Source organism: Peromyscus eremicus, chromosome 4 (assembly GCF_949786415.1).
Source record: "Peromyscus eremicus chromosome 4, PerEre_H2_v1, whole genome shotgun sequence".
Classification (NCBI taxonomy): domain Eukaryota; kingdom Metazoa; phylum Chordata; class Mammalia; order Rodentia; family Cricetidae; genus Peromyscus; species Peromyscus eremicus.
In genome coordinates, this window is record NC_081419.1 from 141,978,388 (window position 1) to 141,984,648 (window position 6,261).

Here is a 6,261-nt window from a genome sequence, read left to right on the forward strand (position 1 = left end):
CCTGTGCAGTCAGTCAGTCAGTCAAAGGCAGATGACTCATTCCTGGTCACCTGCTCAATCTGGATCAATCAGGATCAGTGAGAATGATGGATGGTGTGGAAGTGTGTGGTCCCTCCTGCAGGTGGCGCTGCTGAGCACTGCTGCCTGCGGCCTGACTCTGGAAGATGAGGGACCGTGGCAGGCAGGGCACCCTCTCTGCCATCATATTCTGCCCCCCACCCCGGGCTCTGAGCCTGGGTAATTTATCCTTGACCCTTGAAGATCTATTTTCCTCCAAAGCTCTCGTTTCGTTCATTTCTCAGTAGCAAGGGCTCATTTGTCGCTTGGATTTAAGGCTGCTGTGTTCCTTGATTGCAATCTCAGGCACTTCCAACTTTCCTGTTTGTTCCTAGGCTTCACAGAGACCTGCTGCTATGTTCCAAAGCTCTCTGGTTTCTCTGTCCCCTGTGCTGCCTCAATTATAAGATTATACCATACGCCTCTAGTTCTCGATGGCTCAGTAAAATAGCATTTGTACCTAAGACCACAGGTTTCACAAATGAAAATACAAGACACCTGTGTCCAATGAATAACATTGTTTAGTTTATGGCCCAAATGCTTGATGGACCACGTTTACATAAAAATAGTGACATTTCATCTGCAAGTGGAAATGACGTGAATAGAAGTTTCTAACATGATGGTCTGAATGTCACAGAGTACACACACGTCATCACAGTAGGCAGTGTGACAGGGACAAGGGTAGAGTGACTTTGACGTACTCTGATAAGCACCTATGCTGAGCAGGCACACCGTGGTAAACATGTCAGACATTTGCAATTTCCTTTCACCAGGCGTGACTACGTTGTACTATGACCTCGCTGAGATCAGGAGTGTCACCATAGGTGCAGAGGTTTCCAGATTCCGGGAGGAGTCATAACAAAGCCATTGAGGTTCTAATCAATTCTCTCTCCTCTCTCTCTAAAACATCAGCTCCTCACTCATATGCCCCAAAGCAAGTGTAGGAGGGAGAGTCATTTCTATCCCCCGGGAAGAAGTAGAGGCTGTAGTAACAGGCAAGAGTCATATTGGCAACCAAGTTAGATAGATTTTGTGGATAGAACTATTTCTTTCTTTTCTTACCTTCCCTCCCTCCCTCCCTCCCTCCCCCCACTCCTCCTCCCTCCCTTTTTGAAATAGCCTCCTGTACCCCAGGTTGCTTTCAAACTCACTGTATCACCAAGAATGACCTTGAATTTCTGATCCTCCTGCCTCCACCTCCTGGGTGCTGGGATTATAGGCATGTTCCACATTCAGTTCATGTGCTGGGATGGGAACCCAGGCTGTGTGCATCCTAGATGAGCTGTCAACTGAGCCATATTCCCAGCTCTTTCTGGCCTTCCCATTTCTCTTTGAATGTGTGTATTTGTGTGTACATACATGTTTGTGACTGTGAGTGTGTGTGTGTGTGTGTGTGTGTGTGTGTGTGTGTGTGTGTGTGCTTGTGGAGGCCAGAAAGCAATCATGAGTCTCATTCCTTAGACCCTATCTACCTTGATTTTTTTTTTTTAAGGTAATGTCTCTCATTCGGCCTGGAACTTAGGCTAGCCTTCCAGAAAGCCCCAAAGATCTGCCCACCTCTGCTGCCTCTGCCACCTCTGCTGCCTCTGCCCACCTCTGCCACCTCTGCTCACCTCTGCCCGCCTCTGCTCAACTCTGCTCACCTCTGCCCACCTCTGCTCACCTCTGCCCACCTCTGCCCACCTCTGCTCACCTCTGCCCACCTCTGCTCACCTCTGCCCACCTCTGCCCACCTCTGCCCACCTCTGCTCACCTCTGCTCACCTCTGCCTGCCTCTGCCCACCTCTGCCCACCTCTGCCCACCTCTGCCCACCTCTGCTCACCTCTGCCCACCTCTACCCACCTCTGCCCACCTCTGCTGCCTCTGCCTACCTCTGCCCACCTCTGCCCACCTCTGCCCACCTCTGCTCACCTCTGCCCACCTCTGCCCACCTCTGCTCACCTCTGCCACCTCTGCCCGCCTCTGCTCAACTCTGCTCACCTCTGCTCACCTCTGCTCACCTCTGCCTGCCTCTGCTCAACTCTGCTCACCTCTGCCCACCTCTGCCCACCTCTGCTCACCTCTGCCCACCTCTGCTCACCTCTGCTCACCTCTGCCCACCTCTGCTCACCTCTGCCCACCTTTGCCCACCTCTGCTCACCTCTGCTCACCTCTGCCCACCTCTGCCCACCTCTGCTGCCTCTGCCCACCTCTGCCCACCTCTGCCCACCTCTGCTCACCTCTGCCCGCCTCTGCTCAACTCTGCTCGCCTCTGCCCACGTCTGCTCACCTCTGCCCACCTCTGCTCACCTCTGCCTGCCTCTGCTCAACTCTGCCCGCCTCTGCTCACCTCTGCCCACCTCTGCTCACCTCTGCCTGCCTCTGCTCAACTCTGCCCGCCTCTGCTCACCTCTGCCCACCTCTGCTCACCTCTGCCTGCCTCTGCTCAACTCTGCCCGCCTCTGCCCACCTCTGCCCACCTCTACCCACCTCTGCTCACCTCTGCCCACCTCTGCTCACCTCTGCCCACCTTTGCCCACCTCTGCCCACCTCTGCTCACCTCTGCCCGCCTCTGCTCAACTCTGCTCGCCTCTGCCCACGTCTGCTCACCTCTGCCCGCCTCTGCTCACCTCTGCCCGCCTCTGCTCACCTCTGCCTGCCTCTGCTCAACTCTGCCCGCCTCTGCTCACCTCTGCCCACCTCTGCTCACCTCTGCCTGCCTCTGCTCAACTCTGCCCGCCTCTGCTCACCTCTGCCCACCTCTGCTCACCTCTGTCCACCTCTGCTCACCTCTGCCCGCCTCTGCTCACCTCTGTCCACCTCTGCCCACCTCTGCCTGTCCAGCTGGTACATTATTAGTGCATGCAACCACACTGAGCTTTCTTTGTAAACATGGCTTCTGCAGTTTGAACTCAGGTTCTCCTGGTTTCAGGGTGAGCATTTCACTGACAGCCATTTCATGGCCTCTTTCTTAACCATGACATTGAACAGCAAGCTGCCGGGCTTTAGGGAGAGGCCTGACCAGAGAACTCTGTGAGAATTGTACATTCCATGAGTGGCAATGTGTGTGTGTGTAGATGTCTGTTGGAAAATGTGAGGAGACCATAACATGATTGACATTTAATCAGCACCATGTTCTGATTTTATTCTTTTCTCCTCTGGTGAGAAAAATCATCAGAGCTTCATACAGATGTGGAGGATTTCCCAAATACTGTGAATTGAGATCTTCCCTTGTCAGTGGACAGAGATCCACCTCCTGGCTTATAAACGGCTTAATGCCTACATAGCACTTTACATGCATTTCTGTCTAACTGCTATTGATAGATCTTAGCTTTTTAACAGAGGCAGTAATGGATGTTGGTTAAGAGCCTTTAGCTACAAGTTCCAGCTCCAGTGCACACTAGCTGTGTGACTTTGGACAAATCCCTTTACCTCTCTGTGCACCAATTCTCTCTCTGATAAAGTGGGGCTGGTCACATCACATCTCCCATCAGGGAGTCAGTAGAAGACCACATTCAGAAGATACAGCACAGTGTTTTGGCAGTTATTTCTCAGTACCTGTCAATCAGCAGTATCAGCATCGTGAGTCTTTGCCACACCAGGAAAAGTCTGTGGTGCAGCCATTAACGTTTGCTTTCTTGTCTTCATATTGTGGGTATCTGCCAGAGAAGACTACTCAGACCTGGGTTTAAGACAATAGAAAGGCTTTATTAGCCAGCTGGCAACTACACTGGGTGTTCAGGATCCCAGTGTAGGCCCAAGCCTTTCTCAGGCTGAACTTTTAAGCACAAAAACCATGTTCTGGGCTGACACACTTCAGTTAACAAAAACAGTTAGCCAGAAGCAGAACTACATAGTCATAAAGCGGGGTTAGTACATTTAGAGACTTTCCCAGAACTATATGGACCTGGATGGATTAGGTCTTTGTTTTCATTCTGACTGGTGATGCTGTCTATGTGCTGAGTTTTACAGGCTGAATGACAATTCCATCATGGAGTCAGTTGTGCTGAAGTCTGAGGGTCTACTAAGGTCTGGGGCCCTGTTACAATGTCTCCACAAGGAAGGCTGGAAAGCAAATTAAAAAATTTTTTTTTACAGACAATTCACTTTATTTATTTATTTATTTATTTATTTATTTATTTATTTATTTATTTATAAAACTCCTTATGTGGTATCCACAGTGGGAACCTGGGTCTTCTGAATGGAGACTTTCATGTGGGTTTTGAACACAGTCTCTTTCCAGAGGTCAGGGGTCAAGTGGCTGTAGATCTTGGAGATGGCATCAAAGGTGGCCTTGGCAAAGTTGCCCAGGGTGGCAGTGCAGCCTCTGGCTGATGTGTAGCAGTCATCAATGCTGGCCATCATCAGTAGCTTCTTGGGCACAGGGGCAGAGAAGATGCCAGTGTCTCTAGGGACAGGGACACAGTATGCCAGCACAGAGCCACAGAGGCCTGTCACCTTGCATGGAATAAGTGTAGGCCTTACCAGTCTTGCTCCCACAGTAGTAGCCTCTCCACACAAGGATGATGGAAAGCTTGGCCAAGATGATGGCCTCTCAGATGATAGTAGCTACTTCCTTGGAGAACTTAACAGCAAGACCAACCTGTCTGTTGTAGTCCCCAATAGTGACAAAAGCCTTGAACCTGGTCCCTTGGCCAGCCTGAGTCTGCTTCTGCACTGGAATGATCTTTAGAAACTCATCCCTTGGGGATACCCCCAGGGGAAAAAAACCTCAATAATTTCGAATTTCTTCATGGGTAGGGAGAACAGGTGGATCTCCTCCAAGGACTTGATGTTCTTATCCTGGACCAGGTGGCCCAGCTTGGTGACGAGATTCTACTCTTTGTCTTCAGCTTTACCCCCATGAGCCCCACAACCTTGACTATGGTCATGACTCTGACCTGCTGAATGCTCAGTAGAAGCTGCCACCTCTTAAGCCTGGGCCCCCAGGTCCTGCAGGCCCTTCTGCTGTACCATCATCACCCACTGTTTGGTGTTGTCCCAAAGAAGAAGTAGAAAGCAAGCTTTAAATCACCAGTTCCGTAGGGCTGGGGAGATGGTCCCGTTTATGAAATGCCTTGCATGTAAGCATTAAGACCTGAGTTAGAGTCCCCAGAACTTGTATAAAAAACTGGGTGCACCTGTAATTCCGGTACTGTGAATGTGGAGACAGAAGGATCTCTGGGGTTTACTGACCTGCTAGTCTGACTAAATTGGTGATCTTTGGGTTCTGTGAGAGATCCTGCCTCCAAAAATACAATGGGGATAACTGAGGAAGACCCTTGATGATGATGATGTGTGCATGGGCGTGCACGCGCATGTGTGTGCACTCACGCACACACACATCCATGCACACATACTCTGAATGAAAGAATGGGTGGAAAAAAGATAAAAAGCGGGAGCACCAAGTCTGTCTCCATGGACGTGCCTGGCTGTGTTTCATGCCTCTGGGGAGTCTTCTTCTCTAGCTGGTTCTTCAGGGTTGCAGGCCAGGAAATGAGAGTTCACAGACAAGCTTTGATTTCTGGGGGTGTGGAAAAGGAGCAGATTTTGATGGAAGAGTGATTCTTGGCTGTTGAATAAGAAATAGCCTTCATCCATAATGCATGGATTTCCTTCCAAAGAAGAGAGAGAAGCTGGGAGTCTAAATCCAGCCCTGGCAGGGAAAACACGAGGACTGACTTAGGAAGCCGTTAGGACTGGTTGGGGCTCCCCTCAGCTCAGGCACAATGCTCCAGCATGCGGAGGAAGGCCCCAAAGTGAGAGCTGTCTATGTGGGGGTGTACTGATGATGAGCATAGCTCTAGAGAGAATCAGAGGAGGGCATGGAGGGGGTAACAAAAGACAGCTGAGACCAGCACCCTGAGGGGGTGCTTCCTAACCCCAAGGTAACTGTGTGCATATACTCTAACTCCCTTAGAGGGCTTCATTTTGGGGTCCTTGTATTGGCCAAGGAACCCACCAACTGAAACACAGTTCCTGTGAGGGACACGTACCTCTGGGACCATGACTTGCCTTCCTTATGGCCTGTGGTCCAGCATGTCACCTGAGGCAGGGGGAAGCAGTTAATGTGGTGATTGACATCCCTAAATGCTGTGGGAAGTTCTGTATGGCAAATGTGTTGCTAATTAGTCGATAAATAAAACACTGATTGGCCATTGGCTAGGCAGGAAGTGTAGGCGGGACAAGGAGGAGAATAAAGCTGGGAAGTGGAAGGTTGAGTC

General features: G+C 50.6%; 1 pseudogene; it reads right to left on the reverse strand.

Moving 5' to 3' along the window:
• Nucleotides 1-4,201: 4,201 nt before the first annotated feature.
• Nucleotides 4,202-6,045, reverse strand: LOC131907921 (small ribosomal subunit protein uS5-like; annotated as a pseudogene).
• Nucleotides 6,046-6,261: the final 216 nt, after the last annotated feature.